Source organism: Haematobia irritans, chromosome 1 (genome assembly GCF_050003625.1).
Source record: "Haematobia irritans isolate KBUSLIRL chromosome 1, ASM5000362v1, whole genome shotgun sequence".
NCBI lineage: Eukaryota > Metazoa > Arthropoda > Insecta > Diptera > Muscidae > Haematobia > Haematobia irritans.
In genome coordinates, this window is record NC_134397.1 from 178,414,406 (window position 1) to 178,436,715 (window position 22,310).

Consider the following 22,310-nt stretch of genomic DNA (forward strand, 5'->3'; position numbering starts at 1 on the left):
TTATTATTTCATTTCGTTCGGATTTTCAGTTCAACAAGATATAAATATTATAAATTTTGTACTAAATTTACATTGTTATAAAATTACAATTATTATTATTATTATTAATTTACGTATAACTTTATCCATACTACTCATTTAGTGTTCCTTAATGTGCATATCGCGCGTATCCAGTATACATTTATTCATTTAAAAACAAGTAAGGAAAGTCTAAAGTCGGGCGGGGCCGACTATATTATACCCTGCACCACTTTGTAGATCTAAATTTTCGATACCATATCACATCGTCAAATGTGTTGGGTGCTATATATAAAGGTTTGTCCCAAATACATACATTTAAATATCACTCGATTTGGACAGAATTTGATAGACTTCTACAAAATCTATAGACTGAAAATTTAAGTTGGCTAATGCACTAGGGTGGAACATAATTTTAGTAAAAAAATATGGGAAACATTTAAATCTGAAGCAATTTTAAGGAAACTTCGCCAAAGTTTATTTATGATTTATCGCTCGATATATAGGTATTAGAAGTTTAGGAAAATTAGAGTCATTTTTACAACTTTTCGACTAAGCAGTGGCGATTTAACAAGGAAAATGTTGGTATTTTGACCATTTTTGTCGAAATCAGAAAAACATATATATGGGAGCTATATCTAAATCTGAACCGATGTCAACCAAATTTGGCACGCATAGCTACAATGCTAATTCTACTCCCTGTCTCAAAATCTCAAACTAAATCGGAGTTAAAAATTGGCCTCTGTGGTCATATGAGTGTAAATCGGGCGAAAGCTATATAAGGGAGATATATCCAAATCTAAACCGATTTCAATAAAATTTGGCACGCATAGTTACAATGCTAATTCTACTCCCTATGCAAAATTTCAACTAAATCGGAGCAAAAAATTGGCCTCTGTGGGCAATTGAGTGTAAATCGGGCGAAAGCTATATATGGGAGCTATATCTAAATCTGAACCGATTTGGCTGATATTTTGCAAGTTTTTCGAGACTCATAAAATATTCGGATGTACGGAATTTGAGGGATCGTCTTTGAGCCGAAACAGGCCCCTATACCAAATTTTAGGAAAATCGGTCTAAAACTGCGAGCTGTACTTTGCACACAAAAATACATCAACAGACAGACAGACGAACAGACAGACATACGGACGGACATCGCTAAATCGACTCAGAATTTAATTCTAAGCCGATCCGTATACTACAAGATTGGTCTATGATTACTCCTTCTTGGCGTTACATTCAAATGCACAAACTTATTATACCCTGTACCACAGTAGTGGACTAAAATGGTTTGAAATATAAAACGATACAATTAACAGGTCTAAATAACATCCAGAGTTAAATTTCAATTTATGTTAAAAAATTACAATTGGTTGATCTGTAATATCATTGAATATAAGATCTGACAAACCTTATTCAAAACGTCAAGTTTCGGGACTTCAAAAAACCCCTTGTGATGGGCACCTAAATCAATCAATCGAATTTTAGCAAAAAAAAAATCGCAAAAGTCGACCTTGATTTAAAAGAGAAATATTGTAGCTCTTCATCATACTTTCAGTTTTCAATATACGAAAAATTATACATTTAAAATTTTTGAAAAACTCGAATTTTCAAATATTGTAAAGGTTAAAAAAGGTTAAAGGTTAAATTCTCCTTCCAATTCCTAGCATCTCTAATGCTTAATAAAAAAAATCGGCATAAAATATCGCTTAAGAATTGAATAAAAGGGTTCGGAGTCATAAAAATTAAAAATGATTTTGACCAAAAATGTTTTTTTTTATTTAATTGATGGATACGAACTATCCGGGGAAACCCATTATTCCAGAGCATCCACATCAAAATACTAAAATTGTTAAGCGAGAACGCGTTCTACATGACATCAAAGGCCGTTTTACAGGTGGAAATAAAATGTAAAAATGTAAAATAAATTATGAAAAATATAATAAAGAGAACACTTTTCTGTGTAAAACTGAACATAACTTTGAGAAAATAATCTGTAGTAAAAAGGTTTGGTTTCAATCTAGTGCATAGTAATGAAAAGTAACTGAAAATGTTTAATATCTTAAAATCTGAAACACAATCACAGCATATACAGTGAAACAACTGGAAAGTAGACACCCGCGATCGCTTAATTTTATCCACCTTTGAGAGGTGTCTAGCTATGTAAGGTTAATTTTAATATGCTAATATAGCAAACGTCTCAAGACATCTGTCCACTTTTGGGAGTTGTCGCGTTTTCACAGTGTCCAAGTTTGAGAGGTTTCACACTTCACTTTTACACGAATCATTCTTGTACCACATAAGTATGTAATTAACTGCCTGTTCATGAAACACAAAATCGAACAGCGATGCAATTGGGATTCCACAGACTCTGGGGATTTTTGACGAATCGTTCGTCTCGAGGCAAACGAAAATTCCACGAACAGGCAGTAAATCTTTCGTTTAATAATTCGAGTATATAAATGGTCTAAAACAATTTCAGGCAGAAGAACGGACTTCGTATGGTCATCCTATGTCGTCTTTAGTCCAATTCATTGTTTTATAAAATTAAAATAATTGAAAATTTACGGATTTACGATTATTGATATTTATCTTCAGTAATTCAATTCTTTTTTGGGCCATCTCTTTGCACATATTACTGAAATTCGAAAGAAGTAAGTATATTTTTATACTCGTTTTCCACTTTCGTTTTTTATTACAATCATCAAAATTTATACACATTATAATAAAGAATAGACACGTTATCATAAATATACATTTTATAATTAAAAAAAAAGGAAAATAAATTATCAAATTTTTCTAAAGAAAAATAAATTACGTTTTCAAATCTAAACAATTCATATCGTGAATAACAATTTTCATTCACAATAGAATCTATTTAGAAAGCTACAGCGTTGCCAGCTGTAGACTTAATACAGGGATGTTATAACTAGATATGGATTGAAGCCGTCAATTATTTTTTCACCGGCTCTTTCATTTAATTCATTTATTTGATGTTTGTTTCAGTCTCTGATTTGTTGTTGTGTCAAAAGAGTCGGAAGCTCGGATAAAAAAAGTGCTATACGCGTCAATTAACGCTTAATCCCGAAAATTTTTATGCGAAAACCCCTATTAAAAAACAAAATTCGGAAGCCCGGCAAGCTTGGAAAATACCGAAGAATAATGCAATAATTTACTAAAAGGTCTTGCAAAAGTGTAAAGTATCGAAAAATTAGAGCAGCAAAGAAATAATGTGAAAACAATTGGAGAATTAACCAATTGCTGGCAGTCGCCTAAAATGGAATACAGTGAAATCTAGTGAATTTTATTTTGTGCCGAGAAGCAAAGAGTACCCATAAATTGATGTTTATCATGTTAACAAGTTTTAGTGCAGACGAATAAGAAATGTTTACTAAAAAATTAAAAAAGTATCGATAAATAGAGCAGACGTCGTCTCTGTTGGAATACATTAAAAATGTGTCTCTGCCCCAAGTGAAAAGGAAATACCATAATATACGAAAAACCTGTGAAAATAACTTCAACTTGCTACAAATACATCAAGAAAACTCCAAGAAAAAAAAAACTTGTTACGCACGGATATAATTTCTATAGCAATTCTCTCAATAACTTCCAAGTGGATTATATGGATTATTTTGCAGCAGCATCGTCCGATTCCAGAGAATAAAAAGTAAATAACAAATAAATCTGGGAAAAATCTATAGCTTTTAAAATGCAATGTATTGTTTTTTGTTGTTCTCTTTTAATGTTCCTCTCTCTCTTGTGCTTGAGTCTGCTGCTTCTTCTTCTTCTCTTCTTATTTTTATGCGGCAATTCGTCTTCACAAAGCAGTGATGGAACTTTTACAGCAACACGTACATTTTGTTAAGACTGTTCTATGTGAAAATTCCATTCGAATTTTCATTGATCAATGTAAAAAATAACACATTTTAATATACAATTTTATTATTTTATTGTATAAAAAAGCAGATTTAATTTTCTATGGGGAACAAATCTACTTTAGCAAAAGTTGGTAAAAATATACAGAGTAGGAGAAGAGATTTTTAGGAGAAAATGTAGAGTAACAAAATTTTCGGAAAAGACTAGATTTTATTTTTTTATTTCAACTTTATTAGTAACATAGCCTCATAGAGGCCCTATTCGTTACAAAATATATTATTGGTTAAACTTCAAATATTTCTTAAATACTAATAATAATAAGATTTTGAGATATCGATATCTGGAAATCGGTTTTTGATGTATAGTCCAATGCTGAATAACAACTGCCTGGGAATTTTTCCCTCTTTCCTGTTCCCCTAATCTAAATAAAGTATCCCTGAGGAATTTTTCTTTTCCCTTGTTCTAAACCATTGGAAAATGGGAAACTCTTCTGTGGGTACAATGAATTCGCAGGGGACGACGCATTCCCCAGGTAATATTTAGAATTGGAGTAGTATACTATCAAAGTTTCTTAGGTCTCTTTGGGAATATTTACAACTTGATTTCCCAGAAAATTAATTAAAAGAATTAAATCTGAAGTTCGATGATGATGGAGGATGATGGACCCAAATGAAACATTCTATTACGATTATTATAAGGCATGTATTTCGAGCTAAATGAATGAATGAAATCTGAGTATAGAACGTGTGGTCACCTCAGACAAGTGATATACAGTGAAATAACATACAGACCTCCAAGAACGCTGCCCTTAGAACTGTGACAGGATGTCTCCGCAGCAAACCTATGGATCACCTTTAGATGGAGAGCAAGTTCCTCCCAGCTCGTAGACACAATTATCCCCCATGAAACTAGTTTACGAATTCGAAAAACGCAAAATTTTTAACTTTAATTGATTTCTCAACAATTAAAAGTTATCAAGGCAGTACCTCCAGGTTGGATAGATAATCACCACTCAGGAATGTAAGGGTTGATATATATTATCTTGATCACGAAATCTATTGCTATAAAATTACTCAGACAGCATACCAGGCAGGTCTGAACAGGATTCATAAGGATATTGTAGCTGAAGCGGGGAGAAGCTACAATATTAATATCATTTTAGGAGAAAGAGACTTGGGCTTGTGAATTAAATTCACGAAAATTCCTGTGAATATGGAAAGTAGAACACCAGGATAGTGGAATTGATTCACATTCACTTGGTAGTGGATAAGCGAATATGAACAGAGAGTTGAATTATGTCCGGTTTCAAAAAGGTTTCATTCACTTGGTAGTGGATAAGCGAATATGAACAGAGAGTTGAATTATGTCCGGTTTCAAAAAGTTATCACATAAAAATTTGCAATGTTTTCTTAATAATAAACGAGTTTTACTTTAAAAATATTATATTTAAATAAAAAAATAATGAATTAAAAAATTTCCTCATACCACTTATAGTGATTTGTGCATCCCAGCCATTTCAAAAAGTTATCACATAAAAATTTGAAATGGTTTCTTTTTAATAAACGAGTTTTTATTAAAAATAATATTATATATAAATAAACAATAATGAATTAAACAATTTGTATAATAGTGAAGTTTTTAGTGATTTGTGCATACCAGCTGATTAGAGAAAGTTGAAAAAAAAATCGTGGAATTTAGGATTTATTGTGAGTAGTAGAAAATGGAATTAAAGTGAATATCTGAACATGGATGTACCCGTTTCGATTTTCATCCTAGCAATTTTTTCTGATTTGTGCTACCAAGCTGATTGTAAAAACTGTGAGATTCATAAGTTCCTTTTTTCACCCTAATGGATTTGTTGTGAATAGTGGAAAAGTAATTGTAGTGGATATCCGAACATATCCGAAATTTTATCATTCGTCGATTTGTGGTGAATAGTGCAAATTCTTGACGAAATATCAATGAGTGATTTTTGACGAAAATTCCACGTAGACCAGCTCATATTTTCGTTGCTGATAGAAGTAATGCCTCTGCCGCCTATATATAACACGGTACACAATTCTCAACCATCACTATTGCAACACTATCCCACAACAAGAATAGTAACAACAGACTGCGCATCATTATGTCGATGTGTGCATCGGTGAAAGAATAATTTATGATGGTACTCTTCGTTATAAACTGAAAGGTGTTGCAAATATTGTAGTCGGCCATTTTTCGGACTCTTCAAAAAATATATCGATTTTCAATCACAATTCGATTCGTAGTCGATAGAAAACTACCACCACCGCCTACTACCCCCTTAATGCTCATCACCATATATTGTGTGTAAATGCATATCTTTTGCAGATCGTAGAAACATTAATCGCCCACTATGTTAGTGGCATCCCCTTGTTGGTGGTAGTGTTGTTTTTGTTTTTGTTGTTGTTGTTATTGTTATTCCCCCATACAAGATATTTTCATTGATTCTTTATCTCTTGCATTCGCATTTGACTTGTCTATTCTGCTATGCTGCTGCTTCTGTCGACGACCATATTTTATGTTGTTGTTATTGTTATTGTTCTTGTTTTTCTCACTCTCTCGTTGATGCCACAATCATATACTACCGCTACAACTTGTTTTCCCATTTGTTAGTGGGTCTAGTTTGTGATGGGTGTTTGTTTTTGTGTTCTCTCTCTCTCCCTTCTTCTTTCTATAAATTTACATCTCTGTTCTCCGTGTTCCGGATATTTAAAAATAACTTTGAAAGAAGAAGCAGTATAGAAAACAACAACAACAACAAAAACAAATTGATATAATAAATGAAAAACAAAAAATGAAGAAGAATGAAATGATTACTTCTTTTTGTTGTTTGTTGTACACAGGGCTGCCAATAAAATTTCAAGAATAATCGTCACTTTTTTCTGAAAAAATCGTCATAATCGTCACTTCCATTTTAAAAATCTTCAAAAATCTGCAATGTTAATAATATTAAAACCAAACTAATTTTTTGGTTAAAAACAAAAAAATTTATTTCATATAAAGAATAGAAAATTAACACAACTATGCATTTCAATGAAAAAATCATATTGAATTCAGTCTTGTTTAAAAATAAAATTAAAAAAAACTATGAAACTCAAAAAATAATATAAAAAATATTTTTTTAATATATAGTTTTACTTCAGTAAGTTTTTTCTTTAAAAATAAAAATAGAGAATAAATGTCTTGCCCGATTTTCCAAAATTTGACAATTTGCAAAAATTTTATTAAAAATAAAATTTAGCAAAATTTTCTTAGAAATACATTTTTGCAAGAATTTACTATAGACAAAATTGCCCAAAATGTTCTATAGAAATACAAGAATATTATATAGAAATAAAAATGTGCAAAAATTTTCTACAGATCAAAAGGCTTGAAAAAGTTTTCTATAGAAATAAAATTTTGACAAAATTCTCTATAGAAATCAAATGTTGACAAAATTTTTTATAGAAATACAATTTTGACAAAATTTTCTATAGAAATACAATTTTGACAAAATTTTCTATAGAAATAAAACTTTGAAAAAATTTTCTATAGAAATACGATTTTGACAAAATTTTCTATAGAAATAAAATTTTCAAAAAAATTTCTATAGAAATAAAATTTTGCCGAAATTTTCTATAGACATGAAATTTTGACAACTTTTTCTGTAGAAATAAAATTTTAACAAAATTTTCTATAAAAAAAATTGACAAAATTTTCTATAAAAATAAAATTTTGACAAAATTTTCTACAGATATAAAGGGCTTGAGAAAGTTTTCTATAGAAATAAAATGTTGACAATTTTTTTTATAGAAATAAAATTTTGGCCAAATTTTGACAAAATTTTCTATAGAAATAAAATTTTGAAAAAAATTTCTATAGAAATACAATTTTGACAAAATCTTCTATAGAAATAAAATTTTGAAAAATATTTCTATCGAAATAAAATTTTGCCGAAATTTTCTATAGACATGAAATTTTGACAACTTTTTCTGTAGAAATAAAATTTTAACAAAATTTTCTATAAAAAAAAAATTGACAAAATTTTCTATAAGAATAAAATTTTGACAAAATTTTCTACAGATATAAAGGGCTTGAGAAAGTTTTCTATAGAAATAAAATGTTGACAATATTTTTTATAGAAATAAAATTTTGACAAAATTTTCTATAGAAATAAAATTTTTCAAAAATTTCTTTTTATAGAAAATTTTGACAAAATTTTCTATAGAAATAAAATTTTGAAAAAAAAATTCTTTAGAATTCTATAGAATTGAGAAAATCTTCTATAGAAATAAAATTTTTCTATCGAAATAAAATTTTGCCGAAATTTTCTATAGAAATAAAATGTTGAAAAAATTTTCTATAGAAATAAAATTTTGCCGAAATTTTCTATAGAAATAAAATGTTGACAACTTTTTCTGTAGAAATAAAATTTTAACAAAATTTTCTATAAATTCCATATAAAACGTTTCTTTCGAATAAAACAATTTTTGTATATATTCTAACCACAAAAATTTGATCAACAACTTCAAGATATTTTGTAATTTGGTAGATTTTTGATAAAATGTTCTACAAATTTTGGTGTAAATTTGTTACCTTTAATGTAAATTTGTTACTTTGAATGTTTTTAAATTCTTATGCCCACGACCAAAGTAGAGGGTATACAAGTATTCTAAATAATTAGAAAACGCCATGAGACCTATAAATGGTGTCCGGCTAATATTTAAAAATAATTTAATTAAATTTAACTTAAACTAACAATTGGGAGCAATGACAGTCACCTGACTACAATATGGAGACACAGTAGACTAACAAGTCCATGGTCATATTACAGGTGCGGGTGGTCATCTCTTTTCATCCGATCCGGTTGAAATTTGGTACATGTTGTTAGTGGTCTCTAATGACCATGCAACACATCGGTCCATAATTATATATAGCCCCCATATAAACCGATCCCCCGATTTAGCTTGCGGAGACTCTAAGAGAAGCAAATTTCATCCGATGCGGCTAGAATTTGGTACATGGTGTAAGTATATGGTCTCTAATGACCATGCTAAAATTGGTCCACATCGGTCCATAATTATATATAGCCCCATATAAACCGATCACCAGATTTGACCTCCGGAGCCTCTTGGAAGACCAAAATTCATCTGTTTCACTTGAAATTTGGTACGTGATGTTAGTATATGGTATCCAAAAATCATGCAGGAATTGATTCATATCAGTCCATAATTATATATAGCCCCCATATAAACCGATCCCCAGATTTGACCTCTGGTGCCTTTTGGAGAAGCAAAATTCATCCGATCTGGTTTAAATTTGGTACGTGTGATATTTAACAACCATAGGGTCGACTTTTTCAAAATTCATAAGGTTGACTTTTTCAAAATTCGATTTTTGAAAAATTGAAAATTAAATAAATCGAATTGCCGGCCAATCGACATTTTTAAATTTTAGAAGTGTTGACTTTTTGGGTTTGCAACTTTTTTAAAATTAGAAAAAATAACATTTCGATTTTATAAACTTTTTACATGAATAATTTTTTAATAATAAATTTCGAATTAATCAGGACTATATGATTTGCGAAAGAATAGAGTCGGTTATACTATATAGCAAAGTTGAACTGCTATGTATGTTTTAATGTGTTACGATTCTTTCCAACAACAACAGCGTTCGACTTTTAAAATTGTAAAAAAGGCGAATGCTTCGCTATAGCATTTTTCACGAAAATCGCGCAAAATTTAGCAAAACAACAAATAGATGTATAGGTGAACAGACGAATGGACAGCCAGTGCTAGACCAATTCCAGGTGTAATTCTGAGTCGGTTGCGGGGTTTCAGACCAGTATTTCAGTTAGACAAATTTTGATGACATACTATTACAATCTGACCCCATTATAGTGTAAAATATAAAAACCTTAAAATGTTGTATTCTTAATATCGGATTTGCAGGAAGTATGCAACCACCAATCAAAACAAAAGATCTTTAAGTAAAAAAATCACACAACAAATGGCAACCGCCCATCATAATTAACACTCAATCTGATCACATTAAATAATCCTATAAACTTTGATTTTAATAACCAAACAAAAGTTCACAAGAAAAAACACATTAAAATTATTGCGACAGAGTGGGGAAATATTTTCGTCTGAAAACTCACAAACAAAAACTTGGGCGCGAAAGCCTACAGGCCCTTTCCCCATTGCATATGAAAACAAATCAAAGGGGATACTCAATGATTTAATGGAGTGCATGTGAAAAAAAAGAAAAATTTCTCATAAGAATTCATCTGTAAAGAGAAAAATAAAAATAACAGAAATAAAGAAACAAGAAATCTGCCAACACGGAAGCAAACCAAACCAAACACCAACAAAGGCAGAAATGCAGTTGGTCAGACAAACACACACTCGCAGACCGACAGACAATCGGTCCAGCCAAACAAACCATACATTTTATGGATCCATCATGATATAGTTAGTCCAAATATTCATTGTTTAATTCTCGTCTCCTCTTTTTGCTTGGAAAGAGATGGTAACGAAAGCAGCAGCAGCACTGGTAGTGCTCCCTGTTTGGTGGTGGTTGCTGGTATTACATGCAACGTCAACACTTATGAAAATATAAGTGTTGACGTTGCATGTAATAACAAAGAAAACCAATAATACATAGTCCCAAACTTACCATCATCATCATCATTTCCATTGCCATGACTATCTTCCCAAGAGAATTCCACTGGCGCAATGTGTAAAGCAAATCCGTAGTTAAAGTTATGTTGCAGATGAAAAATCAAGCACAAAAAGTTCATAGCTTGTGGTGCAATGAATTGAAATAATAAGAGAAATCGAAAGAAAAAACAACAGAAAATTATGCGTTTCTTTTTTTTTTGTATCGACAGAAGAAAAGGGTCGCCTACGTAAATACGCATCAATAACGAAATGAAGCGTACGTCGCCCTCGCTCCAATGTACAGTGTAAAACGATTTTGGAACTTGATGTTTGCACTGATTTTGTTACGATTGTCATCTCTGGTTATTACGGCATATACCTAAACCTTTCTTACAAAATATCCGACAATTACCTTCAATATTTTATTTAATATCTACCTGTAGTGGAAATAAAAAAAACTGTTTTAATTGTTGAGTATTTGTATCTTTAATTCTAATTTCTATAGTAATGAAATTATAAAAAATTTTCTTTAGAAATAAAATTTTGACAAAATTTTCTATAGAAATGAAATTTTGACTAAATTTTCTATAGAAATGAAATTTTGACAAAATTCTCTATAGAAATGAAATTTTAACAAAATTTTCTATAGAACTAACATTTTCACACAATTTTCTATAGAAATGAAATTTTGACAAAATTTTCTATAGAAATGAAATTTTGACAAAATTTTCTATAGAAATGAAATTTTGCGAATATTTTCTAAATTTTGACAAAATGTTCTATAGAAATAAAATTTTGACAAAAATTTTATAGAAATAAAATTTTGATAAAATTTTCTATAGAAATAAACTTTTGACACAATTTTCTATAGAAATAAAATTTTGACAACATTTTCTATAGAAATAAAATGTTGACAAAATTTTCTATAGAAATACAATTTTGGCAAAATTATCTATAGAAATTAGATTTTGTCAAAATTTTCTATAGAAAATAAATTTTGACAAAATTTCCTAAATGAATAACATTTTGACAAACATTTCTAAAGACAAAAAAACTTTTTGACAAAATCTTCTAAGAAATAAAATTTTGACAAAATTTTCTATAGGAATAAAAATTTGGCAAAATTTTCTATAGAAATAAAATTTTGACCAAATTTTCTATAGGAATAACTATTTGACAAATATTTCTATAGAAAAAAACTTTTAGACAAAATTTTCTATAGAAATAAAATTTTGACAAAATTTTCTATAGAAATAAATCTTTGACAAATTTTTCTATAGAAATAAAATTTTGACAAAATATTCTATAGAAATAAAATTTTGACAAAAATTTTCTATAGAAATAAAATTTTGACAACATTTTCTATAGAAATAAAATTTTGACAAAATTTTGTATAGAAATAAATCTTTGACAAATTTTTCTATAGAAATAAAATTGTGACAAAATTTTCTATAGAAATAAAATTTTGACAAAATTTTCTATAGAAATAAATCTTTGACAATTTTTTCTATAGAAATAAAATTGTGACAAAATTTTCTATAGAAATAAAATTTTTACAAAATTTTCTAAAGGAATAACATTTTGACAAACATTTCTAAAGACAAAAAAAGTTTTTGACAAAGTCGTCTATAGAAATAAAATTTTGACAACATTTTCTATAGAAATAAAATTTTCTATAGAAATAAAATTTGGACAAAATTTTCTATAGAAATAAAATTTTGACAACATTTTCTATAGAAATAAAATGTAGACAAAATTTTCTATAGAAATAAAATTTTGACAAAATTTTCTATAGAAATGAAATTTGGCAAATTTTTCTATAGAAATGAAAAATTTTTTTTTTTTTTGATCTCAGCTTAAAGCCATGCATTGACTAAACTACAAGTGTAGCTTAACCAACAGAGGAAAAGTATGCTTGTCAAATTTATTTGGGCAAAGCCCTATAGACTGCAAGATGGTTGGATGTACAGCTGTTTCGGAATTAAATTTTGACAAAATGTTCTATAGAAATTAAATTTTGACAAAAATTTCTATAGAAATTAAATTTTGACAAAATTTTCTAAAGGAATAACATTTTGACAAACATTTCTAAAGACAAAAAAACTTTTTGACAAAATCTTCTAAGAAATAAAATTTTGACAAAATTTTCTATAGGAATAAAAATTTGGCAAAATTTTCTATAGAAATAAAATTTTGACCAAATTTTCTATAGGAATAAATATTTGACAAATATTTCTATAGAAAAAAAATTTTAGACAAAATTTTCTATATAATTAAAATTTTGACAAGATTTAAATTTTGACAAAAATTTCTATAGAAATTAAATTTTGACAAAATTTTCTAAAGGAATAACATTTTGACGAACATTTCTAAAGACAAAAAAACTTTTTGACAAAATCTTCTATAGAAATAAAATTTTGACAACATTTTCTATAGAAATAAAATTTTGACAAAATCTTCTATAGAAATAAAATTTTGACAAAATTTTCTATAGAAATAAATCTTTGACAAATTTTTCTATAGAAATACAATTTTGGCAAAATTTTCTATAGAAATAAAATTTTGTCAACATTTTCTATAGAAATTAAATTTGACAAAATTTTCTAAATGAGTAACATTTTGACAAACATTTCTAAAGACAAAAAAACTCTTTGACAAAATCTTCTATAGAAATAAAATGTTGACAACATTTTCTATATAAATAACATTTTGACAACATTTTCTATAGAAATAAAATTTTGACAAAATTTTCTATAAAAATAAATCTTTGACAAATGTTTCTATAGATATAAAATTTTGACAAAATTTCCTATAGAAATAAAATTTTGACAAAATTTTCTATAGATATGAAATTTTCACAAAATTTTCTGTAGAAATAAAATTTTCACAAAATTTTCTATAGAAATGAAATTTGGCATATTTTTCTATAGAAATGAAATTTGACAAAATTTTCTAAAGGAATAACATTTTGACAAACAGTTCTAAAGACAAAAAAACTTTTTGACAAAATCTTCTATAGAAATAAAATTTTGACAACATTTGCTATAGAAATAAAATTTTGACAACGTTTTCTATAGAAATGAAATTTTGACAAAATTTTCTTTAGAAATAAATCTTTGACAAATTTTTCTATAGAAATAAAATTTTGACAAAATTTTCTATAGAAATAAAATTTTGACAACAGGGCTGTTTTCTTTTAGCACTCGATACCCTAAGCAGTGAAGGACTAAAAGAAAACAGAGTACTCGTTTATCCAGGACATCTCCAAAAATATGCAACACTGTCATCAGCTGTTCAAAAACAATCACAGAAAAGAAGTGAAATCTTGCATTTTTAATGTATGAAATGCTCCAATTAGTAATAAATATTTACTGCTGCGATTATTTATGACACTATACCACTTTGAATTTCATGTTTTTCGATAAATTAGTCACAATAAAGTGCTACTGTGAATCGATGAAGCGTCACTTTATCAAAACACAATCTGGCAAGATCGGCGCGACTTGCACTGATGAGATGTTCTGGATAGAACACCAGTGCAACGATGTTCTGGATAGCCCATACAAATGTTGCATCCAGTGCTAAAAGAAAACAGCCCTAACATTTTTGATAGAAATAAAATGTTGATAAAATTTTCTATAGAAATAAAATTTTGGCAAAAGTTTCTATAGAAATAAAATTTTGTCAAAATTTTCTATAGAAATTATAGAACATTTCTAAAGACAAAAAAACTTTTTGACAAAATCTTCTATAGAAATAAAATTTTGGAAAAATTTCCTATAGAAATAAAATGTTGACAAAATTTTTATAGAAACAAAATTTTGACAACATTTTGTATAGAAATAAAATTTTCTATAGAAATAAAATTTGAGAAAAAATTATCTAAAAATATGAAATTTTAAGAAAATATTTTATAGAAATAAAATTTTGACAAAATTTTCTGTAGAAATAATATGTTGACAAAATTTTCTATAGCAATAAAATATTGACAAAGTTTTCTATAGAAATAACATTTTTACAAAATTTTTGAACCTCTGTTTTCAATACCGTACTATGGCCTGAAAGATGGAACTGAGCCCTGCCCGTTGAACAATGGTAATGGCGAATACACAATTAGGATGTGGCGTAACGATGTAAAAATACTCCCAATTTCCTACAACTCATTTGAAGTATTGAGCTATATAAAATGTTTACCATTTAAATTTAATGGGCAAATTTTTTGTCAGTTTCTCCTTAAATGTGTTTTTTGACTTGTGTTTGGGTTCTATTTTTTCGATTTTTTTTATTTCAATACAATTGTTTTTTTGACGAGGTTTGCACACCTTATTGCTGTTCTCCTATAATCTTCAAATTGAGGCGCACATGTTTCTTTTTTCATTCATTTATTTTTATAACGATCACTAAACAGAACAAAAAACAACACTTGGACTCATTAAAGGTTTCTGTCTCGTTGTTTGTTTTTTTTTTCTATTTCCTTCTCTATCACAATGAATACTTTTACTTTTACACTGGCCGTTCGATCTACTTCAAGTTCAATAAAACGAAAAAAAAAACAAGCAGACATTTGCGCCTAACGCGAAAGCAAGAAATTTTTGTATTTATTTACAAAATTACAACATGAAAACGATGGGCATTTCCATCTCTATTGTATCTTTACAAGACGACAATTGTTGTATTGTCTAGTTTTGAAAGTGATGTTAAAGTTACTGTCTTCAACCTTGGTTCCATTCTTTTATTCCAGAATAAAGAAACACGTGAGGACGAATGAATTCGTATTGATATGAATTCATCTTCATATTGTTTTGAAGCTGCATTCATTTAGAAATGTCATACGAAAGTAAAAAAAAAAACTAATCTCTTTGACCGACATTTCGTCAACGGATGGGAGGTGTATTTTTCGAAATTGTAGAAAAGAAAGAAATTTAGATTAATCCCCATATCAAATGAAATGAAGTTCATAAAATTAAGCCGACATAAGCCAACAGTTAGCACATCCTACATCTGAACGTAAATGGTTCGAGCTTTTGTCATCAAAAATTGGTTTTTAAAATTCACCAATCGTCATTCATTAATTTACATTCCCAACTTTCATATTTCAAGAAGTGTGACCCTATTGAAATAGTCGCTATTCCATACTATGCCATTTGATTTTATTCTAAATCGATATAAGTAGACCTATCTATATTTGGACGCCTTCTGTGTATACAAAATCTTGAGAAATTGACCCTTTTGGCATTCCAAATAAGGGACATTTCGGCCGATGCAATTACAGTTGTAAACCACCTTGAGGAAAACTATTTTAATCAAAGGGATAGAATTGCTAGAAAAGCGTTGGACTAAGTATATTGAAGTTTCAGGAGATTATATTGAAAAATAAAAATATTTTTGAAAAACTAACTATTCTCTTTCATTGATAGGCTAAGAAGTTTCCGAACCGCCCTCGTAGTTAATCATCAATTATCTGTCAATATTCTAATTTCATAAAACTAACCGATTTATTTTTATATCTTTTTCAGATTATGGTAAATATTTGGTTACGCAAAATTCATCCATTGCACATCAAAAATATCACAAATCTCTGGTAACTTCAATTTAAGAAAGATTTTTTTCTAATTTTTTTTTACCTTTTAAAATTTTGAATAAAATTTGAACAAATCGTTTTTAATCACTGGTCTCTTGCGATTTTATAAATGTCGCCTTTGGATGTAAGTTAATTTTAGATTTTACAACGAGCTTCATACTGAACTGTAAAATCCTAAGAGTTGAACTATTAAGAGAACAAGTTTGAAGACCATAAACTGATTGAAGTAAAAATGTTTACTTATTGTAAGTAATCACATTATGAGATTTTTATTAATATCTAGAAAAGGTGAACCTGCAAGTAAAATTTCAATAGAAATTATGACCAAATTTTTTGTATCAGGCAAAGGTTTGAATTGTTTCGTTTACGAAAATAAAAAGTCATCTTCAATACAAAAACCTTTCTTTAACAGATATAGAAGATTCAAAAATCTTCGATTCGATTCTTAACTTGAAAATGCAAATGAGTTTTGTGAAATGTTTTTCGTATCATTCCCCGATAAGTATCCCCCCTTCACGCACACTCATCACCGGTCTAGACGGCCTGTATGGTTATAGCAAAGTGTGCATCCATCCATATGTGAATATTCCATGGATATGTAAATTCAAACGGCTATTCGTCTATCATCCACAAAACTACAGAAAAAAAAATTTTACTATTCATGACTTTTGTTGATTTTGTTGGTGATGCCTTTGAATCTGTGTCTCATTTTAGGTGATCTTACAAGTAGGTGCGACTTTGTCGCATGCTTTACTCAAACGTTCACACATATACGCACATTGTTTTGTTGGATTTTCATCAAGAAGAAGAAGCAGCACTTGCCAGTAAATGATAATTCCAGATGCTTTTTGAAAGAAACGTAAATAAATAAAAGAAAAATCTGTGTAGTGTATTATAGTAATGATTTATTCACAGAGGAATATCATTCTAGGTTATGATTATTGAGGCCTTGGCATTCACTTGATTCATTAACATGATAATTCAGAGTCTGATTTTTGTTGGCATTCTAATATATCCTTTGGCATATATTACACTGAAAAAAGTATTTTATTGTTTTCTTTGAAACCCAAATTGAACCCAACTTTTTTTGTGTCCAAATGGACTTGATACTACGACCCCTTTTCTGGCTACTAGTCAAGATTACCAACAAAAATCCATCAAAATTTGGAAAAAATTTTACAAAACAAAAACTAACAAACAAAAAACATCTTAATTATCAAAATCTAAAAAAAAAATCGAAACAATTATTTCAATATAAAATTTATTTCTATAGTTTTTTTAATTTTATTTCTATAGATTTTTTTTTAATTTTATTTCTATAGAAAATTTTCACAAAATTTTATTAATTGATTTCATTAGCAAATTTCAATAGATTTTTTAATGATTCAATTAAAAATGTAATTGATGTTGATTTCAAACCTCAATTGATTTTTTAATATATTCAATTGCTTTCTGAATTGATTGTTTGAAATAAATTTTTAATCAAAAGTTAAAAAAAAATGTTCATCACTTTTGTTCGATTAAAAAGTTAACTGTATCAATTAAGTTTTTAATTAAAAATTTTAAAATTTTCAATCATTGACTTAATTAACTTAATCTTTCTACCTTGATAAAAAAGTTAATTGTATCAATTAATTTATTAATTGAAAAAATTTCAACTTCTATTAACTTTTTAATTGGAAATATATTGGTGATTTTTTTCTGTGTATAGAAAATTTTCAAAAAATTTCATTTCAATAGAAAATTTTCACAAAATTTTATTTCAATAGAAAATTTTCACAAAATTTTATTTCTATAGAAAATTTTCATAAAATTTTATTTTATATAAATTTTCACAAAATTTTATTTTTATAGAAAATTTTCATAAAATTTTATTTCTATAGAAAATGTTCACAAACTTTTATTTCTATAGAAAATTTTGTCAAAATTTTATTTCTATAGAAAATTTTGTCAAAATTTTATTTCTATAGAAAATTCTGTCAAAATGTTATATCTATAGAAAATTTTGTCAAAATGTTATTTCTATAGAAAGATTTGTCAAAATTTTATTTCTATAGAAAATTTTCAAAAAATTTTATTTCTATAGAAAATTATGTCAAAATTTTATTTCTATAGAAAATTTTTTCAAAATTTGATTTCTATAGAAAATTTTCATAAAATTGTATTTTATAGAAATTTTTACAAAATTTTATTTGTATAGAAAATTTTCATAAAATTTTATTTCTATAGAAAATTTTCATAAAATTTTATTTTATAGAAATTTTCACAAAATTTTATTTTTATCGAAAATTTTCATAAAATTTTATTTCTATAGAAAATTTTCACAAAATTTTATTTCTATAGAAAATTTTCACAAACTTTTATTTCTATAGAAAATTTTCACAAAATTTTATTTCTATAGAAAATTTTCACAGAATTTTATTTCTGTAGAAAATTTTGTCAAAATTTTATTTTTATAAAAAATTTTGTCAAAATTTTATTTCTATAGAAAATTTTGAAAGAATTTTATTTCTAGAAAATTTGTCAATATTTGAGCCAACAAAACTCGAGCCAACAAAAATCTATCAAAATTTGGAAAAAATTTTACAAAAATTTTCAATTAATTTCGATCACGAAATTAATTGATCCAATTAATTTTTTTAATTGAAATGTCTTCAATCACGAAAATGATAATATCAATCACAGTTTTAATTTGGCTTAAAAAAATACTTGATTAAAATTTTTTTAATATATTCAATTGCTTTCTGAATTGGCTTAGTGGTTTTAGTTTGATTTGCAATTGATTGTTTGAAATAAATTTGTAATTAAAAATTAAAAAAAAATGTTCATCACTTTTGTTCGATTAAAAAGTTAACTGTATCAATTAAGTTTTTAATAAAAAATTTTCAATCATTGACTTAATTAACTTAATCTTTCTATCTTGATTAAAAAGTTAATTGTATCAATTAATTTATTAAATGAAAAAATTTCAACTTCTATTAACTTTTTAATTGGAAATATATTGGTGATTTTTGTATTCTGTATATAGAAAATTTTCAAAAAATTTCATTTCAATAGAAAATTTTCACAAAATTTTATTTCTATAGACATTTTTGACAAAATGTTATTTCTATAGAAAATTTTGACAGAATTTTATTTCTAGAAAATGTTGTCAACATTTTATTTCTATAGAAAATTATGTAAAAATTTTATTTCTATAGAAAATTTTGTCAAAATTTTATTTCTATAGAAAATTATGTAAAAATTTTATTTCTGTAGAAAATTTTGCCAAAATTTTTTTTCTATAGAAAATTTTGTCAAAATTTTATTTTTATGAAAAATTTTGTCAAAATTTTATTTCTATAGAAAATTTTCACAAAATTTTATTTCTATAGACAAATTTCACAAAATTTTAATTCTATAGACATTTTTGACAAAATTTTATTTCTATAGAAAATTTTGCCAAAATTTTATTTCTATAGAAAATTTTGCCAAAATTTTATTTCTATAGAAATTTTTGACAAAATTTTATTTCTATAGAAATTTTTGACAAAATTTTATTTCTACAGAAATTTTTCACAAAATTTTATTTCTATAAAAAATTTTGAAAGAATTTTATTTCTAGAAAATTTTGTCAACATTTGATTTCAATAGAAAATGTTCATAAAATTTTATTTCCAAGAAAATTTTCACAAAATTTTATTTTTATAGAAATTTTTTTCAAAATTTGATTTCAATAGAAAATGTTCATAAAATTTTATTTCTATAGAAAATTTTCACAAAATTTTATTTTTATAGAAATTTTTTTTAAAATTTGATTTCTATAGAAAATTTTCATAAAATTTTATTTTATAGAAATTTTCACAAAATTTTATTGTTATAGAAAATTTCCATAAAATTTTATTTCTATAGAAAATTTTCACAAAATTTTATTTCTATAGAAAAATTTCACAAAATTTTATTTCTATAGAAAAATTTCACAAAATTTTATTTCTATAGAAAATTTTGTCAAAATTTTATTTCTATAGAAAATTTTCACAAAAACTTTTTTTATAGAAAATGTTCTTAAAATTTTAATTCTATAGAAAATTTTCACAAAATTTTTTTTTTATAGAAAATTTTCTTAAAATTTTATTTGGATAGAAATTTTCAAAAATTTTTATTTCTATAGAAAATTTTGTCAAAATGTTATTCCTATAGAAAATGTTGTCAAAATTTTATTTCTATAGAAAATGTTGTCAAAATTTTATTTCTATATAAATTTTTGACAAAATGTTATTTCTATAGAAAATTTTGAGAGAATTTTACTTCTAGAAAAGTATTTTTATAAAAAATTTTGTCAAAATTTGATTTCTAAAGAAATTTTTTTCAAAATTTGATATCTATAGAAGATTTTCATAAAATTTTATTTTGTAGAAATTTTCACAAATATTATTTTTATAGAAAATGTTCACAAAATTTTATTTCAATAGAAAATTTTGTCAAAATTTTATTCCTATAGAAAATGTTGTCAAAATTTTATTTCTATAGAAAATTTTGACGGAATTTTATTTCTAGAAAATTTTGTCAACATTTTTTGTCAAAAATTCTTTCTATAGAATATATTGTCAAAATTATATTTCTATAGATTTTATTTTTATTTTTTTTATTTCTAAAGAAACCTTTCTTCAAAATTTTATTTCTATAGAAAATTTTCTTCAAAGTGTAATTTTCTTAGAAAATTTTGTAATAATTTTATTTCTATAGAAAATTTTCTCCAAAATTTAATTTCTATTGAAAAGTTTTGGTAGAATTCAACAACTGTGGCAACCTTGCTCGCCTGACATTATCTTGAAAATTTTGTCTGCCTATTGTAAAGACATATCCCATCTTCATGTAAATGCCGGCAAAATCCAATTAAAGTCCCGGAAAATAAATTTGCTTCTGGTCAAAAACTCATTAATGGCCTTTTAAAGAAAGTACGGTTTTTTTTAATTTCATTACTAATTGATGTTCGAAATGTGGAATGTGTTACGATGGGAGATTTTGCTTCATCAGTTTTAACAGTTAAATAATCGAAGATTATGAAATATTTGCAATTTAGTTAATCGTAAAGAAAACTACTTTTAACCAAAAGACATTAGAGTATTTGAACATATATATTCATAGTATGATGGAGGGTTATATTTAATCATGATAAATTAGTGTAATGGTTGTTATACAACAATTAAAAAAAAAACACACTTTAAAATTTACAGATTCATTCAACATATTGAAAAGTAAAAGTTTTCGAACATTAAATATCAACGTTATAATGACCAGCAATTTTTCCATATCTTAAATTACGTACAAAAAAATTTGCATGTATGTAAAATTTGAATTTTGCATAGAGAAATGTGAAAAAATATAGCACGGAAATAAATGAAAGAAGTATAACTGTTGGGTTTATGGAAATGTGAAAACTTGAGAGCAATCAATAAAATGCAAAGATACACAGGAAGTAGTAATGAATATTATTAGCGGGAAAAAATTATTGCGAAAATATTTTTTTTCAAAAATCGTACGATACTTCCAGGATAACATGCGATGTCGAAATTGTACTCAGTGACTCACAGATATATCCGATATATCGGACAAAGATGATGTCGTGAGGCCCAAGATTTCTTGTCGATAAAATACAAATACGAATTTTGCTTAACATAGAAGACGCATTTCTCTGATATAGACACATACTCTGATATCTTTGTTTTTTTTTTTTTGACTAATATTAATTTGGCTTTAAAAATTCATTAATTTCTTTTTCTTCAAATATTTTAAAGACGTGTTTTACTTAGCAAAAAATCGACTTGAAGTCGAGTCTTAATTTGAAAATTTAAGTTTTCGTTAAAAGAAAGAAAAAAAAAATTATAATTTGTTTCCTAGAGAGAAGAATTTTCTTTTCTGAGGAACAAAATTTTCGACAAGCAATGTTTTCTTTTGACGCTAAAAATGTTTTTATAAATTCGATTTTTTTTTAATTGCTCTTAAAGAAAATACTAAGAAAGTGAAATTTCGTTTGTCTGTAATATCGTTCCTGAGGAAGGTATTTGTTCATTGAGTGTGCATTTGCCTTATTTCTCAAAAAGTGGAGAACAATTTAATTCAATTTTCGCAAAAAAAAATATATATATCTTGATTTTTGAATTGTTGCCGAAATACAATCATTTGCATTGATG

The 22,310-nt window shown here is 26.5% G+C and overlaps 1 protein-coding gene across 1 annotated transcript in view; it reads left to right on the forward strand.

The window, feature by feature from the left end:
• Window positions 1–3,023: 3,023 nt before the first annotated feature.
• cdi (serine/threonine kinase) overlaps window positions 3,024–22,310 on the forward strand; it is a 542,544-nt gene continuing 523,257 nt past the window's right edge. Inside the window, exon 1 of the mRNA XM_075292185.1 lies at window positions 3,024–3,685. The gene's annotated coding sequence lies outside the window, so the exon portion shown is untranslated. The remainder of the gene's footprint in view (window positions 3,686–22,310) is intronic.